The sequence below is a fragment of the Meleagris gallopavo genome, chromosome 1 (genome assembly GCF_905368555.1).
Source record: "Meleagris gallopavo chromosome 1, MGAL_WU_HG_1.1, whole genome shotgun sequence".
NCBI classification, from domain to species: Eukaryota; Metazoa; Chordata; class Aves; order Galliformes; family Phasianidae; genus Meleagris; species Meleagris gallopavo.
This window is the reverse complement of record NC_139404.1, coordinates 89,527,847-89,548,338: the sequence shown is the minus strand read 5'-3', so window position 1 is coordinate 89,548,338 and position 20,492 is coordinate 89,527,847.

Sequence of the window (20,492 nt, the reverse complement as noted above, 5' to 3'; positions counted from 1 at the left end):
TAAGACAATGTGTTTTCAAATACATGGATCTATCACAAAAGCATTACCTATTTTATAAAATCAAACATTTCCTATAGGGTGTGGAACTGAATGTTTTGCATTAGTAGGCCATTCCAATAAATTCCAATAAATGCATTTCTACCTTCTCTAAAACCTTTGGCAAAGTTTCATAATGTTAAGTTCCAGAAACTCTGCAGTAGCCTTTGTTATTCAGCTGAAAGCCAATGGCATAATTTTGGGGATTTCTGAAGAAACCTCCCTTTTCCAACCTGCCAGAGCCCATGGTTGGTCTTATCTGATGCTACAGTATTACACTGAATTCTTCCAGTGTATGAAGTGCATTTCTTGTCAGCATGTCTAATTCCTGTGTTCAAAGACAGTGAAGGGCTATAAGCAGTTTCAGCTTTTTTTGGGGGGGACTCAGTTTTCTTGTAAATTGAGGCAGGTTAATTTTGTACCATGTGTACAGAATAGAGAGAGCTAAGTTTTCCTCTGAGCTCTTGATTAATGACAAGTTGCTGAGCACTGAGGTGACTAAGAAAATCTGGCTTTAGATGTATTGTGGTATACCTTCTCAGATCTATTTTTTTCACATATTTCCCAGGTAAACTAACAGGTTCATTGCTTTTGATCAATGACAGTGATAGGGTGTTAGTTTCTGTTGTTGTTTTTTTTTAGTGTTGTTAGGAATAACTTACTGTATTTTTGTGACATATTAATCAGCAGATTGTATCATGTAATCCTGATGGTCCCTTTTCAATTGAGATGTCAGAGCTCACTCTCAGTTGATCACCCTTAAAGTGAAAATCATCTCTCTTTTAACAAGTCACAGTTTGCCTTGCTCTTTTAGATGCAAAGTCTTTTTGGACAGGATATTTTTCAGCTGACCATGCAGTTGAGCCAATCCCTGATCCATGTGAATTACTGCTGTATAAATGAAAATCCTTTGTTTTTAGAACTGCTTGGAAATAGAGGAATGGAGAGTGGTTTTGATGAAGAACTGTGTAGCTCACTCCAAAAGTAATGCTTACTAATTATTTCCATAGAAACTACAATAGTAATGCTGATAGAGCAAATTCTTAGCTACAAAGTAATATTTTTGAATATACTCCCCACCATTAGTTACACATTTTTATCTGTGGTGAACAAGAGGCTGTGTGCCACACTAATAAAAATCTACAACTCTCTGTTCACACATACACTGGTCTCCAGAAATGTTCTGCTGGTGTCGATGAATATCAGTGAGTGCTATTTTTTCCAGATGGAGGAATTCCATGACATACCTTTGCTTTTCATGCATCTCCATGTCAGATGCCATTTTGTCAGACTGCCCCTCTGCTGCCATCGGGTCACACAGCAACAAAATATAATGGAATATTGGTGGGAAAGTTCAACATCTGCTGCCATTCCACCAACATCTGCCTCTGACATGCTAGACCAACGTAATAAACTAAGAAAAATTACTTTTGGAGCAGTCATCTTATTTTCTACCTGCTCTCCCACACATGCAAGGGAACAGGCTATTCTTTTGTGCTTGACTGTTATTCATTGCATCTTTCTGTTGATGGCATCCACAGAAAGCTCTTAAAGAGATTTCAAGTCTCCATTTCTCTTTTTATGGAAACCCTAAGATTATTTCCAGGCCGATTAGCATTTAGTGCTTCTTGATGAATAGTGAGAATGTCATAGTAAATTATTAATTTTAAGTTTGGATTTTAACTGTTTGCTGTATTCGAACTGTGGGCAAAGGAAATTTCAGTAGAAAGTGAATGGAAGGAAGTTCTTGGTATTCTACGTCATGTGAGTGAAGTAGTTCTGTTACTAGAAAAAGATTAAAGCCAAGGGAAAGACTGCCAGAAGTGAGCAAACTTGTTTCTGCATTGGCCTACTTTTAGTATTTTATGACTTAAGATTTATACATTATTTAGCTCCATACATTGCTCTAAATGTTTTATAAGAATAAATTTTATGTGGATATGTCCGAAAATTTGCATGTCATGAATGTTTTAAAAATGTACAAAGGTACACTGTTTCTCAGCCACTCATCTTCCAGGTTCAAAATCATGTATTGCTCCACATCCTTTTTCTCTGTTGTACAGCTGCTTTTCAAACTGCTCATTTTATCTTCTCATGTCTGCTTTCAGTATTGCACATATCTCCCAGGTAAAACTAAGACATTTATTGCATTTTATTTGTGTCTTTAATTCAGAGCATTCTCACCTTCTATCACTCCTTACTCTGCACTCTGGATGTTTCTTGCTGATTCTCTGTAACACTAAGTTTACTGCTGGTCATAGCAACTTTTCACTTAATTTCCTTTGGGATTGTGTTTCTTAATTTGGTAATTTGGTAGTTACTCTCTGAACTCTGGCCTTTGTTTCCTTGCTGAATTTGGCACTCTTAAGATTCTCAGAGATTTCCCATACTCCATCAGTGCCTGTTTAGCACTAAGCAGTTAGACTAAGAGAAGTAGCACTGCCTTTTTTTTACTTTCCTATTTCTGCACCCTGTGACATCACCTTTTGATTGGTATGTTCTTTTATTTCTAAATCATTCCACAATGCAGAAGAGCAATGAAGCCTTTATCTTTAACAACACAGTGTTGATGTTTTGAAGGTGGAACTGGTATATCATCTCCCAGAAACAATACGTAATCAGATTTTCTTCTCATTTGCTTGAATATATCACACAAGGACAGGTCAGCTGTCATTTTTGGACTTTTTCCTAGTTGAATCAGATTTACTTTTTTTTTTTTTTTTTTGGCTCTCTATGTGGACTTGATGTATTGTCTTTTGCTGCTTCTCAGGTTATAGGTTTCCTTCCTGTGTTTAATGCTGCAGAGCTTCTTGTCCTCAGTTTGCCAGTTCTCTCACTTTCTTACCATTCATATATTTCTTAGAATAAATTACTATTCTCACACATTTCAACAAACTGTCTTACTATACCGTAGTAATTAATAAATAAGACATGGCTGGACATGAATGGTGTTTAACTAATTTGTATGTGCTAGGTTGTTAGCCATGAATCTGAATGAAGATTCTGATTCGCTGTCAGAAGAGCAAGGTATGTACTGCTAAGACTCTCTTGGAAATCTGGCAGTCTTAAGATTATAAAACATATATATATAAAGATGTTTTCATATGTTTTTATCTACAAGCACACACAAATGCACACCAAATTGAAGTAACTTGGTAGTTATTAGTGGGACTTCTATGGAGCATTTTTTCTCTGCTAATTCTAAGGGAGGGTTCTGAAGTCTCATATAGTCAGTACAATTATAAACTCTGTGCAATGAAATGAGCAATTTACAGCCGCTGACTCAGAATTATTACCAGGCAGCCATGCTTCTAGATTTCTCCTCCATGTAGTATGTCAAGAAATATCTTGGTGGCCTGCAGTGCTGCTGACAGCTTTGTTGAGAGCATTCTTACAGTAATAAAAGAGCCCCTCCAATATAGCAGCTAATTCAAGTTTTATGAAGCATGTGGAATTCTTTCTGTTTGAAGACTGAACATGCACATAATCAGGAAGCAGCCTGGGAAATTGAGGTGGGCATTACCCGTCATTTTGCCCAGTGAGCAATAAATTTCAGTCTTATGACAGCCACCACCAACATTGAAACTTTTCCAATTTACAATTTTCAGTCATAAATATAAACTCTGAAAAGGTATGAGAGATCAAGAGTAAACATCTTCCCCGTTTTTTGTCTGTGTCAGTATCTTTCTCCCATTCTGTTGAAGGTCTTGCGCATTTTCTCTTCTGTCTCTTCTTGGCACTCATTCATTCTTTCTAATGTACTTCCTAATGTGTTTTCTTTTGTGTCTTATTTTCAGCCTTTAAGTCATATATCAGTAAACAGATTAGTGCATGGATGATTAGGCCTTTCAAAAGTGTTCAAATAAAGTTAGGATTGTAAATCTCATTTTTAAGGTTTTGGCTCTTTTGTAGGCTTAGGAAAATTCACTTTATAATCTTTATCAAGGCTAATGCTTAGCATTTGTTTTTGCGTACAGTAGAACTGCTGAAATCTGACTTCATAAGCATTGGTTCCCTAAATCCCTGACTCTGCCTTCTCAGTCTCCTTGAGGAAATATTGGTATGTACTAAATATGCATTGGTTGAGCCGTAAAAGCCACTTAACCAGATGGTTGTTTCTCTTGCAGTGAGTAAAGCATTGAACTACAATTGCCTGAAGCAAGCGCCTGACCTGGAGACAACTGAAAGTTCAACAGTGAAAGTTTGTCAAAAGTATAAAACTAGAAAACTAGTGGGAATCACTTAGTAGTGTCAAAATGTTTCATTCGTATGTCACCTTTATCACAAGAAATCTGTCAATTTTGTTTCATCCTGATCTTTACCAGAAGAACATTTTGTTCCTATGCAGGGCTTTTTGAGGATTTTGGTCTTCTTTCATTGTTAAGTTTCCTGAAAATTCTGGGGGAAAGCATTTTACTTTGTGCAGATAGGAAAAGTGTGTAATCCTGCAGATGGCAGTGCTAATTCTTGCTGAGTTTATTGAACTTGGCATCTGCTACAGGTAATTTTGGATTGCGGCAGTTGGATTCAATGGCCTTAAGGAGCTCTGTCCTGTCTTATCTTGCAGTGTTCAGATAATGCTAAAATAGATAAAAGTGCAGAGAGATTTTTTTCAGGGCTGCTTAGAATAAAATCATTATTATGCTTATCTCATCTTCTTTCTGAGTATCCTTTTTCTTTACCTTCCAATACGTCCCACTTATCCTTCAGTTTGCTTTTGTCCTTTCTTAATTTTTTAGTAAATTTTTTGGTTAGTAAGTCTGACTAAAAGGATGCAGTACTTGGTAGAGTGAAACACTTAAAAAAATATACCTTCTCTGTTATCAAAACTTATGCTGAGAATGCCATGGTGAAGACCTTGCAGGCATCAGAATTATATGTAGATCTCTCAGTTTTAAGTGTGTAGGTTCCTTGACTACAAAAGCTGGGTGTATTTTGTATGATCAGAGAACATCAGTATTGACAAAGGCTGAGCAGTACTGCGTCTAGCTTATATGCATATTCTCCCATGACAGGTGTAATATGTTATTAGGTGTATATTGTAGTTGGCCTATTACATGATTCAGTCTTGTGAAAGTGTGAATGAAGGAACAGCACTGATAGGATTTATTTTATTTTTTTTTTATTTTTTTTATTTATTTTGGGTTTTTTTTTGCATTCTGTGACCAGGTGGTTAGGATTCCTTCGGGGTAAGGAAGGCACAGTGCTCTATCTAATTCTAGTTTGAAGTTCAGATCAGATCAATCTCTCATTTTGTGTAAGAGCAACTTGTGTTACCTTGTGCTGTGTCCTGAGGTACTTCTTGTCTCTTTTCTTGGAGGCAGCATCTATTTAAGAAAAGATCCTTCGGGCCCTCCAAGAAGATAGAATGGGCATAGAGAGCTTACAAATATTCACCTGCAATACTGGTTGTACCAGTGCTCCTAATTTGCATTAAATTATTAAAGCTTTGTGTTTTTAGCCACTGAGCTGCTATATAAATAAGGATAGAAACTGCAGCATCATTATTACCAGGTGTGTTTGAAAAAGCAACCTGCACCATTACCTTTTCACCATTTCAGTTGTTTTAGAAAGGATGTTCTGCTGTCTTTCTTGCAACCAAGATCCAGTTTGCACATCTCAAGTAGAGGAAATTGTACAAGTTTCAATATTTTAAGGTGTAGTATTTGAATATATAAACTTTTTTTTTCTTTCTTTTTTTTCTTTTTTTTTTCTCTTCAGTATTTCTCTGCAAGTTAGCTCAGGCAGTCATCAGCGAGTGTAGTGTCCTTCAGTGAGTCATTATGGCTAGCAGGTTGAGGGAGGTGATTCTGCTGTCCCCCTACTCTGTGCTGGTGAAGCCTCACATGGAGTACTGCATCCAGATGTGGAGTCCTCAGTACAGGAGAGACACAGACCTGTTGGACTGCATCCAGAGGAGGACCACAAAAATGGTCCAAGGCATGAAACACCTTTCCTGTGAGGACAGGCTGAGAGAGCTGGGGCTGTTCAGCCTGGAGAAGAGAAGGCTTCAAGGTGATCTGATAGCAGCCTTTCAATATCTAAAGGGGAGCTACAGGAAAGAAGGGGACAGACTCTTTAGAAGGGTCTGTGGTAATAAAACAAAAGGAAATGGTTTCAAGCTCAAGGAGAGTAGATTTAGGTTAGATATAAGGAAAAGATCTATTACAGTAAGGGTGATGAGGCACTGGAACAGGTAGCCCAGTGATGTGGTTGATGCTACATCCCTGGAGACTTTCAAAGTGAGGCTGGATAAGGCCCTGGACAAACTAATCTAGCTGTGGTGTCTCTGTTCACTGCAGGGGAGTTGGGCTAGTGGCCTTTAGAGGACCCTTCCAACTTTAAGAGTTCTGTGATTCTGAATCTCATTTTAGGTACCCTTTTTTTTTTCCTTTTTTTTTTTCTTTTTTTTCTGTGAATTAGGTGCAGCCCTACTGCATAATACCATTTGCTTTAAAAGTCAAATATCAAAAAAAAATTCTGTCTTTCTAGATTTCCTATGAGATCTCTGTTTTTGCATTAACTATCTGCCCTGGGAACCAGGAACATGTGCCTGGATGTGGATGATGACTCACCTTGAGCTGCATGGGTGAGAGGGCATGAATAAAGTATCATTAGTCACTGGTGTGTGGTATATAATTTTATTTCATTCTAATAAAAACACATAGGGCAAGAACACTTTGAGATAGAGATTTGTAGGATAGTAAGGTAGTACAGACATTGTTTATTCATTTGTTAAGGGGGAAAACTTCATGAGCATTAAGAATTGCCTTAGTTTGATGTAGACTCTGTGGGTAGTTAATAGGGATTTTATCATGCTGGTATCAATCTATTGCCTGTGAAAGGAGAATGAAGCCAGAGCCAGAATTTTCGTCCTTTTTCTTTCAGTGGAGGTTTTGCTTTGTTTCAAGACTATCAGCTCTTAATAAGCTGTTATCAGTGTTGTCAAAGAGTAATCAGGGAGTATCTGGCAAAAAGAGTGTCAGCTCTCACAGAGAAGCTGTGGCATAGCAGGTGCAAAAATCTTGGTGTGAGAAAAATGAGAGGAAGCATTTTGGTTAGGATGCCCCTAAAACAGAAAAAATTCAGCTCATTGTGTAGCCCAGTTTGTGTGAGAGGCACATATGCCATTACTGCTGACACTTGGCTGGTCAGCATGCTGAAGACCTCTGAGGGGCTCCATAGAGGCTAAAGGGAACAACTTATAGAAAGGTGCCATCTGGCTCCCTCACTTTTCTGACTGCAAAACTTTACGCGATCTGCTACTTTCATTGTGTTTTCCTGTTGTGAACTGATAGCAAGCAGTACAGTCATATGATCCCGTTGTTCCAGCAGCTGTAAGATCTTAAAATAAAATGAATGTTTTAATCCTCTGTTCAGGGAAAATGCATTTAATCAAGATATCTTTATTTTTCTAACAAATTGAAAACAATTTCTAGCTTGCTTATTTATTCATTGTTATATTATAGTCACAGAGATTGTTCTTTCTTTGCTTCTTTGTAATTATGTGATTTTATTTTCCAAGTGGTTATTTTCCTAGTGATGTTTTATTACTGATGATGTCACAAAATGCAAGTTCTTTCCTTCATATGCTCTATAGCTCTATGCAAACATAAAACAGTTACCGAGGACTGTAATTTTTTTACAGGGAAGTAGAAGTTTTTGTCAGCTTAAATGCAGTAAGGTAATTTCCAGAACAGCCATTGTTATGTGACCTCTTGTTTTCATAAGAAGTATTAGAGACTGCATATCCTATCACTGAAGGAAATTGGCATATTTGCCAACCATGGACTTAAATAAAAGCCTACAGATGATGTGGCAACTGATTTTTTATTTTTTTTTTTAATCACACACTATTAGCATCATGAAAATTTTATATATTTTTTCTGGTGTTCCATAGACTCATCATCAGAACAAATTTGATTGTTCTCCTCTGTTTTACATGTGATCTCACATAATCATGAGAATATAGAATCATGATAAATTAAGATGCATAGATTGGAATTTTATTAATTTGTGTGGATTTTCTGGGACTGTGTCAGAATAAGAAGTTTTAAACAAATACATGGTGTCTGGGTGCTACCTAAAAGTGTGGCTCACTACAATTCAGCTGCTGAGCTCAGGACTATTTTCTAAGATAACTTCGGTTAAAATGACTTATTTATCACACTGTATTTGTTGTAGACGGTGCTTTTGAGTTTTTTTTAATCAATACTTAAACATCTCAAAACTCTCTAAACCTTTTTTTCCTTTCTGTTTTGGGAAGATGTGAATTGAAAGACACTGAGACAGATTTCTTTCTGTGCACAGCTAAGCAAGCAACTTAATATTAAAATATGGAAGCAGAATGAATATTGGTTATTAAATAGGAGTGTAATGGGTGGGATTTGGGGTAATTCCATAAGCTATGTACATGGCTGTGATAATAATTCTAATTTTAATATTGATGGCAAACATTTTCACACTAAAATATGTATAGAAAGAAGAAAAATGACTATTAAAGATGTATGTAAAGAGAAAAATGTAAATGATATTTGGAAAGTGACATGCCAACTATGATCTACCCTGACAGCTTTTTTTTAAAATTTGTATATTGGGAAGAATTAATCAGATAGATAGAAATAAAACTACCTACAAGAATAATTTACAAAAAATTATATAGACCAGTAGAAAAAGCTCTTTGTTGCTAGTTCCTGTCAAATTAAATAATAAATATAAACTCATAGCAATAATACTAAAACCAGAATATAAGAGATTGAAATCTGACTTAAATATAAAACAGTCTTCCCTAATCTTGCAGAAACTGCTATAGAGAGATACTTCCAGCACTGTGTGACTATTTTGCATCTTTCCCTCCTCCTTTATGCTCTGGTTGGCATGAGATCCACTGAAGTTAACTACACAAAGAAAAGTAATTGTCAGTCATAGTAGTGTTTGCTCATCTTACATTTAAATACATCTATTTTATCCAAACCTGTGCTTTGAGTATTATGTGGGAAAATGAGATGGCTGCAGCACCACTCCGTGCACAGGCTTTCTCTTTCTACACAGTATCTTGCAGTGCTACAGTTTCAGTCCTTTCATCTTACTTTTCCCACTCATTGTGGATAGAATCATTGCCTATTACAATGCTTCACATATGCAAAATATTTCAATGAATGTACAGGCAAGTTCAGATGCACAGACTAAGTGTGCACATCATTTCTCAGCATTTATATGAGCATTATGGAAGTATGCTTCGTATTTGCATGATGATAGTATATGCACAAACTTTCAGGTGTGCAACTGAAGTGAGGGTTAAGGTAAATTGAAATAGCATGGGTTTGTATCGTAGCTTGTGTTGTGCAAACAGTAAAAAGTTTTTCTACTAGCCCTCACTTCTCATGCTTGTCTATGCAGTCAGAGCCTCAAAGGAAGAAATCTTAATGGCTGATATAGGAGTAGATCTCAAAAAATGTCTTAAGTGTGTGTGCATGAGGAAATCAGACAATCTCTAGTTCTCATTTATTTGAAGTATAAATATTTTTCCGTTTTAAGTGTTGCTAGTTTAAGAAAAATAGATTCTCATGGTTGAATATAATTTTGTTGCCTTATCTACTTGAATATTTCACTCTGCTATTGCTTAAAAACATAGGCTGAACTTCTTTTGTTAAGAAGCTTTGACTAGCAATAGAGGCAATTCTGATAAACACTGAGCCAGTCCATTCTGTAGGTTGTGGGGCTCCCTACCTGGTATTTGATGCTCTGTCAGTGACTAGCACTGTATCTGAGTGTATCCAAGTAGTACAGGTGCATGTAGGGGTAGCAGGAAGTGTCAGTGAAGGGTGGGAAGCATCCTCCTGTGGCACCCATTTGCACAATGTGGTTTTCTACTGTTGTGAAAACATCTATAAAAGCAATAGGACATTTTCCTGAAGCCCTCTGAATGCAGCAGGATATCAGAGCCCTGCAGCACTTCCATGGCTGTTTCAAGCATACAGATAAATCTAGATTTACTAATTTTTGATCAGAGTTTTAACTCCTCTATTATATCCAAAATCCTCCCATTCATTACATTTCTTCCCATATCCTGATTCTACAGGAGTACATACAGGAGTATATACATACATGGAGAAATGCAGTGATCTTTAGATGATCAGTACTTCCCTCCAGGCCATCTCCCCTTCTTTGAGGACATTTTTCCTGTGCTCTTTGAATTTATTATTTTATTTTTTCAGTCTTTTTAGACTTTTTCTTTGACATCTTAATGATAAACTCCAAGGAAATTCCCTACTTAATACCTTCTACTGATTTTTAGCAATTTTATGTCCTCCTTGTCTTCTCTCCCTCTCTGGAGACCTTACTGGATGCAGAAAAGAGGCGGAGCAGAGATGGCTGTGTATAACTGGGCAGGTAGTCTCTGCTTGAAAAAGGTTTAAAAATGGCCAAAGCACTGAGTAAATGAGGAAATCTTTTTTTACTAACAGTTGTTGAATTTTCTTAAAATTTTCAAGAGCTGTGCTCATTTTTATGTCAGTGTTAACCAAGAGCTGTGTAAGCTGTGTAAGCTTTCAATTTAGAGTTCTGATTCAAAAATTTACTTTTAATGCACACTGAAGTTTACTTTGGTCTAGTAAAGCATCAGTGTCACGCTTTGAGCTCACAGGTCTTATGTTCATACTTGCTTTTCTAAATTAGGATGAGATGAAGTATGATCAATGAATTGAAAAAGCAGGTGAAATTTGAAAGCTTTTACTTACAGGCTACAGAGAGAAAGTAATGAAATGTTCTGCCTGGAACTGGATTAATTTAAATATGTCAAATTGCTCTGCAGAAATAACTGTCAGTACACAGGATCGTGAATTTTACACAATCTCCAATCAGTACAAGTTACCTTTACCAAAGTCTTAAATGTCTTTCTCCTTCCACCCTAGTTTAAACACTGTTACCAATACAGACTTTGTTGTTAAATGCAGTACTCATGTCCATATGAAGTTACAAGTGTGATTACATTTGAGCAAGCATATTTAATTGTTCAGGTTCATACAGTAAGATGAATGTAGTTTAGCACCACAAGGTACATTTAGTAGAAATGATGATAGCATATATTTTGCTTTCCAAAGTATTGGTACAAACTAGCAGCTCAGCCTAAAAATCAGGCTAATAGATCACTCCCAGCCAGGTAGGAATATGTTCAGGGCATCTGTTTGTCTGATAACTATGAACAACCCCTGTAGAACTTTGACCATAGGAGGTCAGAGGGGTTTCTTAGCTGGGAGCTATTCTGCCTTTTTGGAAGCTGGAGAAAATTGGAGAAAGAATGACAAGGAAACTGCAAATGTGAAAAATATATTTGTCTAGGAAATCTCATTCAAAAGGAGGAAACCAGTGAAGTAGCATCATTATACTTACTGACTGAGACTCCATAAAATGCATAGAATATGTTAATGCTACTTGGAGAGAAAGTGTATCTCAGGACGGAGAATAATGATGTATTCAAATGCATGTGTAAGGGGAAAGACATTTCGAGACTACTGTTGTCTCATGCATTTTTGGCTAATTGGCTACAAATGGAGTGAGGTGAAAATGGAATTTGTTCTGTGTTATGTCTTTTCTGAGACATGCATTTGAAGGAAGTTGAGAAGACACTGACAATTTCTTTGATTTGTACAGATGGAGAAGAGCACAGAAAAAAAAGTTATAATAATGGAGGTGAAGGATTAATATAATCCATTTTAAGCATTAAGTGAAAAATAACTTGAAGATTAGGAAAATAAGAGCAATGATTGTATGTTGTTATTTATAATGTAAACTATCTGAATCAGGGATTTGCTTTCTTTTGAAAAATGAAAAGTGGGTTCATGGGATTCTGAGAAGTTCCTCTTTTTAGAAGTCTTTTGCAGTTTCCTGGTTAAAATGATGTTTGAATAAACTTCAAATACAAATGGCATCAATCTCTTACTTACTCAGAAATTTGGTTTATTATATGCAATCTAAACCAGAACAACAGCAACAAAAAAAAACCAACACAATAAATTGCTGCAATTATGGATATACTGTGTTTTTCAGATGCGTTAAAAAGAAATCATAGTGGCTTTGTTTGCATATTTCCAGAATAGGAACAAAATGATTTCAGATTGATGAATTTTGATAGGAAACAATGAGTCTCATTTGTTTCTAAGTAATTTTATCTATTTTGATGACATCTTTCATTGTTCCGATTCTGTTGGTGTATTTGTTTTCCTTTTTTTTTTTTTTTTTTTAATCTATCCAATTCAGAATTTTCAGGCAAAAGTTTCAACTGATCCCCTCACACACTGACAGTTGAACCAACTTATCAGTTAGCTTTGGAGGGATTTTTTTGAATAAAGAACTTATTTCTTAAACAACAACAAATAAAATTAATAGAATAAGCCAAAATGCAAAGCATGAGAGCCAAAATAATAAGTTTGCTGTTCTACACATGTACTGAGAATAACACAACTAATCTGTAGGGCAAGGAAAATTGAGACCTTGACCAACAAAACAAAGTAAAGAGAGAATACTATAGCTTTTCCACTCTCCTTTATGGATTTTAGCTTCTTTTTCAGCTTTATATCCTATACCTTGTTTTCTGAAACCACAATCCACTTAACAATGGCATTGGCCAAAAAGCAAATCTTTTGATGTGCAGGTAGATTTTGCCCTTTAAGTTTTGTTTTAGTCAGAACTGCATTTTTCTTGAAGCCAAAGACCTGAGAAACACCATTTTCAGCCCTTAGCATGTCTACTAGATATGCAAATTGATTTTTGCTGGAACCCTTTGCAAAATCTGGCACAATTATCAATGCCTAGCTCTGCTTAAAAGGAAAGAATTAGAAATCTGAATACTGAAAGAAAGATCCCCCAAATGTGAGAAATGAAAACTTGTACTAGAAGTGAACTTCCAGAAAAGTGAATAAATGAAGTGGTAAGGGAACAATAGAATATTGCTTGTTTTCTATGAATTGTGAGAATACCAAGCTATTCTACTTAAGAATTTTTTTTTTTCCTGAAATTCCTTAAAATTCTTTATTTTTAGATGCATATTTTAACTACTTGTTCTGTTGAAGGTTTCTTACTGGTTCAACTTATTTAAGGTAGACTTGAAAATAAGTAGCCATGATAATGATTAATATAAAGGAAAATAAAATACATAAGTATAGAGAAAAAACATGAACAACAAAAAACGACGTTTCAAGGCTTTGTCACTGAGCATTGAATTTAGAACCCTAGAGTTGTTTCTCAGTCTCTACCGCACACTTTTTCAGCAACAGTCATAACACACAGCATTAAGTATTAATTTGGGCTTTTATGCTCCAAGGACATTGGATGTAAATAACCAATACATTTTCCCTGTAGTTTTGTGCTTCCCTCTCTAGATCGCACTTATGGATGTGTCTGTTACTGAAGAGATGCTAGGTAAAGTAGTAACAGCTGAGTCTGCTCTGACAGTTTTAATGTATTTCTGAAAGCCAGCAGTTGTGAATAGATAAACTTCTGATGTGTAATTTTCAAATTTAAGTAATGGAGCACAGTAAGTGTCTGAATGCTATATTCTTATTATGCCATTCCTTATTAAATTCAGAGAGCTGCCCTTTTTAGTCTTTCTTGAACACTATTACAGGACAGAGATGCTATTCTGATCACTTTTAAGCTTTGTATATATATTATTATTTTATTGCCATCTGGCTAACTCATTTTACATTTTTAAAGAATCTTTTCCTAAGCTTGTTTTTTATTCTTCTGAGATGCCTTAATTAATTTTTCTTCGTACAACATGATGCAGTGGACTTTTGAATAACTCTTGTGAGGTGCTGAGTGCCTTCTAGTTGAATTAACTTCATTAGGATTTAAGTTTTGTCACTACAAAAGAAACTTCAGTAGCATTACCAACCTGTCCTCCTGATGAAGTTTATCTGTCTGACCCTTTAGGTCACACAAAAATGTGTGCTCAAAAATAACCCAAACCGCCCTCCCCACAAACAAACCAAACCAACCAACCAAAGAAAGAAACAAACAACAACAACAACCAAAAAAAAAAAACAAAAACCAAGAAAAAAACAATCAAGATGTTTTGTCTGAGGAAAATCACCTGTGCTAAATCAGTGAAGAAGGCAACAGCATCCAAATAATTTCCTGTAATCTGGAGAGATTCAAACCTGAACTCAATAAGAGTGTTTATATGCCCTCATGCAATCCTCTACTTTCCCCATCTTTCATAGCCATAACTGTTTTCAAAGTTTTCACACTTATCAAAGTGTGGAAAGATGCTGCTTTGGAGCTTTGTGTTAAATTAGTGAAAATCACTTTATAATCTACCATCCATACTTCCCTGTTTGTGTGCTTGATCTGTCATGGGGATGCACCCGTGATCCACCGAGACTGAAACTCATATTCTGAAAAGAGTATTCAATGAGAGTTGATTGAATTCAAGAACTATGGTGTAAGGGGAAAAAAACAACCAAACCAACCAACCAAACAAACAAAAAACACAAACCACCAATCCAACAACTAGAATGCAACCATTTTTGGTAGTGTTTTCAAACTATATAGATAATAGATCAAATTATCTTACTTAAAACAAAAATGAAACTTGGACAATTAAACTGTTTTATAATTTCAATGATCTTGTGTTATAAAAATAAAAATTCTTTCTTAAATAATATTAGTTTTGATTATTTAGGTTTTAAGGGACCCATGATGTTCAAGCAAAATAGGAGAGATCTGTACAGTCTCTGTCAAGTTCATAGATTGGAAAATAGTGTTCTAGACTAACTTCAAATGAATATTTTTCTGTATTTCTCCTTTTCTCTGTTTGGAATCATAAATGAACAAGGTGAAAGATTTTCCTCATTTTTAAACAAATGGTTATTGTTAAGTTAAAATGCCATAGGTCACAACTTCAGTGGTTTGAAAGTCATTTAAACATTGAACAAAGAAATTACCTCTTCCATAAAGAATGTACCACTTACTGTTTCAGTGGAAGTGTTGAATGATTTATGTTTTGGTTTTGGGCTTATTTGTGTAGTATGCTTTTATCTCATTTGTCTGGGTGGAGAAATGCATTTTAGTTGAGGGCAGCTACTACCCTGAGTTCTTTAATTTCCACAGATAGACAAGATGTTACTTGCAAATCAGAAAGAGTACTACTTCTAAAAAATATATCTACTGAATTTGCACAAGAATGGTTGCAAACCATTACTTTTCCTTCTGTGAAAGAACAGCTTTGGAATTTTACTAATTTCTATCTTGGCAGTGCTTGCTTTTCATGGGCCAGAAATGTCTGTTAATTTATATACTCATGCAATTAACTTTGTACTTGATATATTTTATTTCAGAGGCTGATGTGTGAAAGAAACATTTAAAATTATACTGTCACTTAAGTGGTCAGAGAAGACATTAATTATAGATCTCCATATTATTCCATTATTATTTGCTAGTTATTTTTTTTATGTGTGTGTAAGTGAAAGAATTAACTCACAATTCACACATTCTGTATGTTGTTCTGGCCTCTTAATAGCATGGAAGGATTAAGTACTGAACATTTGTGTGTATGTGTGGAAAACTAATCAATCTATTCTTTCCTTTTTGCTGTCCATAAGAAGTTTGTGTATTTAGTAATTAGAAGTTTCTAAAATACTTCACGAAGGCAAGTTCTTAGCCGAAAGCTATAACAAAAAATTCTGGCTGTTTATGATTCCTTTTGATTTAAAATGAAACCAGGCACATATCCATGCAGCCCTGGTGTGTTTGAGATGCTGCAGAACTATCAAAGTAGGCAGCCTTTAGATCAGACATAATTTTTCTTTTATACGTGAAGGTATCACCACTGGCCTTTACACTGAAGCTCTTTGAAATGAGTGGGATGGCTGGCAGCCCTTTGTTCAGGTATTTGGATAACTGAGGGAGACTCACAGCTGATTCCCTCAACTGAGGGAATCTCTTCTACTTCCATGGATTCAGGGAAGGATTAATAATTGAAATGAAGTCTTAGCATCTCCTTGCTCTCCTCATTCAGATCTAAACAGGAATGGTTTATCTACATTGGGAAATACTGGAAGCATTTGATCATCTGTCCCTAAAAGCCTGTCTTTTTTTTTTAATACTCAGTTCAAGTTCCACACTACCACCTGTATTTCTCATTTGTTACTTTATTCTTTATTTTAAGAGTTCAAATATGGAGAGAGGTTTGTAGGGAAATTTTGATAGGAAACGGTTGGACAGAGCTCAAGGAAAGTGATAGATAAGCTTGGGACAATTCAGTACATTTTAACTCTTCTGCTTTCTCTTTGAATTAGAGATGGCATTATATTTGGCTAGGTTTAGGGGACAGTGGACTTTGAAATGATTATGAATTTATTCTATTGCCTTAAGGAAAGATAAGAGTGAAAAATGTACAACTTTGTGAGCCAAGCATAATGTCTGGCAGATGAGTGCTTCAAGTCAATTCACCAGTTACTCTCTTCCCATGCTTGCTCTTCTCCCCCCTCCTCCAGTTCTCTTAAGACTCATTCCTTCTGAAGCCTGAAAAAGTTGGCAGTTTATGATACTTTATGCTTCATAAGAAAATAAATGTTTAGGAAGGGAGCCTACTTTGACTTATACAAGTCCACTGGCACTGACTAGGAATTTTAGAGGATGGTTTACCTTCAGAAGCATTTTAGTAAATTGAATGTAAAGAATGGGAAAAATGCTGTAGGATTATGAATTAGGATTCCTAACGTTAAACATAGCTAGTAAAAAATGGTTTAAACTAAATTCCATGTTTTGATTTTTCTTTCAATGGCTATGGTTCACTTTCTCTGAATGAATAAATATTAAAGAGAACAGGAAAATACGTTAAGTATACTCATGGAATGGAATTACCATATGATAAAATCATCATAAAAAAGTGTTTATGGACTTTAAACAATATGCCTTAATCAGTAAAATGAATCTTGTCTCTGAGATCTGTTGCATGTGTGCTTGAGGGAGTAACATTTGATGAGCATAAAAGGCAACTGGATTCGTTTTTAAATACAGAATGAAATGCATGGCTGATGAAAACAGTCACAGTAGTGGTTTTTACTGTGTCATTAAGTAAACCCCAACAAGTCTACAAGAATAGGAATTTCAGCCCTTTTTTGAAACACTGATAGCAATAATAGTGCATGAAGATATGTATGCTAATAAGTACCTACCTGAACAAGTAGAGTTACACATTTGGAAAGCTGTATTTTTGCTTTTAAAATAAAAGACAAAAAGTAGTGCTAATATTAAAATAAATACAGAAATATGGAATGTAGGTAATTATTGCAGTACATGTTCATGATTGAATAAAGAAGTTATGGACCAAACTACGGAAATGTTCTGCAGCTAAAACCTGTTAAACCATCTGAATGTCTGTGCAACTTTATTGTGTAAGTGAATATGTTTTTAATTGCACTTAGTGCTTAGATGCATGTTGTGAATCTCTTGCACTCCATAGAACAAACACTGCTTTAACTCCTGCCAAAACTAAAAGCAGAAAGGCAACACTCAATAAGAAAGAAAATGAAGTTGTGCCTAGGGATTGTTTGACCACCTTTAGGTGGTCGTTTATGGTTTTGTCATGGGGACTTTTTGCGTGTGGCTAATAGATACTGGACAAATCCACATTTGGCTAAATTACTACATTTATCTTACTGATAAAATATAACATATGAATTAAGAGAGATTCTTGTATAAAAACTTGTTTGTGAAAAGTGATTGATTATAATCATTTTTTGTTCTGTTAGCAGCTACTGCTATCCAGTAGTGATTTTTATTAATAAATTGCTTTTTTTTTTTTTTTTTTTTAGTTTTAAAGTTATGTCATTAATTGCTGCTATAACCCTTTATATTGTTTTGGATTACATTGCTGATTCTTAATTACAGCACGTCTCTAAGAGCTAAATGTTTTCAGAAGGACTTGTGTGAAAAAAACTTGTAAAAGTTAATACATAAATTTCTTTGCAGTTGGTTACATTTACTGCTTGCAGTTTGAGTGTTGTTGCCAGAACAACTGTGGAAAGATGTTCTATACCATTCTATCCTGCATTTGGGGAGAAATAAATTTATTGTTCTCTGTTGATTTTCAGTAATTTTTCTTCTACCATAACCTGTTAAAATCTGAGAAATTTCATTTTAGCTTCCTCTCAATCGGATTTTAAAGAGCTTTTCAGTAAGTGTAGTTTGCAGAATTGGGCACTCTGATATAGGTAGAAAGCTTTTGTCTCATATGGAATTTTTTCTAGCCTTGACTTCGATTAAAAAAATACCTTCCAAAAGGAAGGCCCATCTGCTATGGGCCACAGTATTAGTGACACAGCTCAGCACTAAGGAACTCTGAAGCATCTGCCAAATTATTAATAATGATTTCTTCATTTTAAGCAGGAAAAAAAATGGCTTTCGACATTGTCAAAATATAGCAACAACAAAATGCTACTACAGAAAACTGAAATGCAAGTTGGAAAAGAAACCTTAAAACAGTTTAATCTCCAAGACAGCTATTAAGGTTGGTGTGTTTCGAATTGTACTATTCGTTCAGAGCAAACACTAACTTAAGTGAGACTATAATGCTTGGGGAAAAATGAAGAAACTTCTGCTAATGAGGCTGTAGATTCTGCTTGGGAGGTCTTCCCTGGCAAAATAGGCACTTCAATAGTTCTCCAGCAAATAGATACATTGATGTATGCAGGTGAGGGAAGAGTAAGGATGTTTCCTTTCTGAATCTCTCTTCAGTTCAGACTATATATTTGAGTCTCATACGAGTGTAGTCCTGGTGTATGGGAACAATGCCAAGCTGCCTGTGAGAAATTTCTGTTCCTGATAGCAGTTCTGAGCTTTGTGGTTGGAGAAGAAATGTAAAGGTCCTTTGCTTGTATCTGCATGAACCCAGACAAGCCACGGTAAAATGAGATTAAGATCAGTGGTTACTGAGTGAAGTACAGCCAAAATAGTAAGGACAAAAGGGCATTTAAAGTCATTATAACTAAAACTTATTAGATTGTTCAGTTTTCTTGCTGTCGCTCTTATTTCTCGCAGTGATTTTTTGTTCTTTTTTTTTCTTTCTTTTTTTTTAATATCAAGGAGATTTAGGCTATTTTAAAGGTCCTTTTTAAAGGTAAAGTATTTCTCCAATGAATTCGTCTTATTTCAGGTTTGAATTTCTGTAATTCTTTAGTGAGATTATATGCAGGGACAAATGAGTGGTTATTGACAAGGAAATTTTCCAATTTTTAAAGTAGATTTGCTGATTCCACATATTCGTCTACTGCTCAGGAGAAGGTTCTAGTTTAGTTAATGTGTAGGAACTTGATAATATGTGTTCAATCCTTTCTTCCCACGATTCCAGGCAGAATATTTATAGAGTATCTTCCCTCAATAAAATTAATAATCAGTCTTCTTTGTTGTTTAGGTAGCCATGTTACTGGTAGTTTATGTTCTTAATCTTGACATATTGCTGAAAATCAAACCAGATTCCAACCACATTTACTCAAAAAATGGAAGATGCTTGCCAGAGGATCCATCTCTGAGTGGGTAAATTGTCCTTCGCACTGAAATCAGCACTTCTAGTGCATAACTAGGTAATGTGATTTCAAATTGTTTGCAGATTGCAGGACCTTATAAGTGAGCACTGGAAACATTCAAACTACTTTGCTTTGACATGAATCTGTTGTGTTAAGAGAGAGCATATGCTCAGATCATGCATTCCCCTTGGCTATCGAGAACATTGGCACCTCAGCAGATTTCTGATCAAATGTTTGTAAAGTCAGATATATGCAGGTTACGATTTGGTCAGGATTGGTACTACTTTTGTCAGCAGCTGGTATAGCAAACAGTTAGTATCCAGATAGTATACATACATATGGGAATGTCCTTTTTTTTTTTCTCTCTTAGAAAAGGCATGATCATATGGCTGTCTGTTTGTGAGATGGAATATTTAACAGTTTAATATTTACAAATACAATAGCTGTTATCTAAAAGCATGGCAAAATTTTAGATATTTTTAAAATGGTTTTCACTTTAGCCTTTCAAATAACCCTATCAATTTGCTTTATGCACAAATTTTGAATGTTCTACTAAGTATAGAATTCTACAGACTGTATTCTTATGTAATCCTAATTTAAATTCAATTTTATGATGATGTTATGGTGCTATTTTTCTACATGGTTTAGCAGTTACACCTGTCATTTGATGCACTTTGGAAAACACTTAAGTTTTATTTGAGAAAACTTTGCTGTTTTGTTGTTGTTATTATTGGCAATTGTATAGCTGTTATGCTTTTATCACTATTGGCCTGAGAAAGTAAAGAGCTTATTTCTTGATAAATACAATTTTCCCAAAAACATTTCTAATTCTCAAAGTTTCTTATAAAGTATATATAAAGACTTCAAGTTCTTTAAAGATGAAATCTTTGTCATTCGGCTTTGTTATTAAATTCTTAGATAATTGTG